Source organism: Otolemur garnettii, unplaced genomic scaffold (assembly GCF_000181295.1).
Source record: "Otolemur garnettii isolate 467f Iridium unplaced genomic scaffold, OtoGar3 scaffold00003, whole genome shotgun sequence".
NCBI classification, from domain to species: domain Eukaryota; kingdom Metazoa; phylum Chordata; class Mammalia; order Primates; family Galagidae; genus Otolemur; species Otolemur garnettii.
The window spans coordinates 33,824,390-33,824,829 of record NW_003852398.1 but is presented as its reverse complement, the minus strand read 5'-3'; the positions used below and the strand labels follow the sequence as shown (position 1 = coordinate 33,824,829).

The window sequence follows — 440 nt, the reverse complement described above, 5'->3', positions numbered from 1 at the left end:
TTTTTTTTTTTTATTGTTTGGGAGTCATTGAGGGTACAAAGAATTAGGTTATAATGATTGCATTTGTTAGATAAAGTCCTTATAATTGTATCCCACCCCCAAGAGATGTGCCATACACCATCACCCCGCAGAATTGCTGGATCTTATTAATAATTCTATTTAACTTTTTTGAGGAACTACAAAACTTTTTTCAGAGTTCCTATACCATTTTACATTCTTACTGGCATTGTATTAGGGCTTTAATTTCTACATATTTTCAACAATACTGCATATTGTCTTTTTGATTATAACCATTTTAGTGGACATGAAGTGGTAGCCTGTAGTTTTGGTTTGCATTTCCCTGATGACGTAATGGTGATGAGCATTTTGTGTCTTCTGGTCTTTTGTATATCTTTTTTGGAGAAATGTCTATTCACATCACTTGCTAGTTTTTTTTTTTT

The 440-nt window shown here is 32.3% G+C and overlaps 1 protein-coding gene across 1 annotated transcript in view; it reads left to right on the top strand.

Moving 5' to 3' along the window:
* The window catches only part of NDFIP1 (Nedd4 family interacting protein 1), a 46,056-nt gene that overhangs the window by 17,444 nt on the left and 28,172 nt on the right, over positions 1-440 (top strand). The window lies entirely within an intron of this gene.